Raw genomic sequence first — 462 nt, 5'->3', positions numbered from 1 at the left:
GTTTAATTGGGTTTTTTAAATAAAAATTAAGCCCTTGAAAGCACATCACAGTGTGAGGCTTTAGTGAAAAATAAATCTTTTGTTCGTACCTTTATTTCATCATAAACACTGCAGCCGGCGCTCTGAAAGGGATTTTTGACAAAAATGAATCAAATATCTGTTCAGATTATCAGATGAGCTGTTTGTTAATCTGTCAAACTAAGAGCTTAGATCTTTGGTCCTTATGTTCATAGTTCAGATTATGTCACAGACTTTAATAGCTTTGTGTCTGAATGAGAAGTGGACCTGAATAGCAGAGTTAACCGGCTCGGACCAGTTTTCTTTTGACCCGTTCTCTCAGGTCCACTTTACACCTCGGCTGTTTGAAGTGAGGCTGGAGGTTTCCTGCTGACACTGCCTCCCATGAAACTGAAGCTTTTTCACAGTGGAGGTTTATGGGGGTCACAGTGGAGGTTTATGGGG

The sequence above is a fragment of the Austrofundulus limnaeus genome, unplaced genomic scaffold, assembly GCF_001266775.1.
Source record: "Austrofundulus limnaeus strain Quisiro unplaced genomic scaffold, Austrofundulus_limnaeus-1.0 Scaffold1822, whole genome shotgun sequence".
Taxonomy (NCBI): domain Eukaryota; kingdom Metazoa; phylum Chordata; class Actinopteri; order Cyprinodontiformes; family Rivulidae; genus Austrofundulus; species Austrofundulus limnaeus.
Note: the sequence above shows the minus strand (reverse complement) of the source record.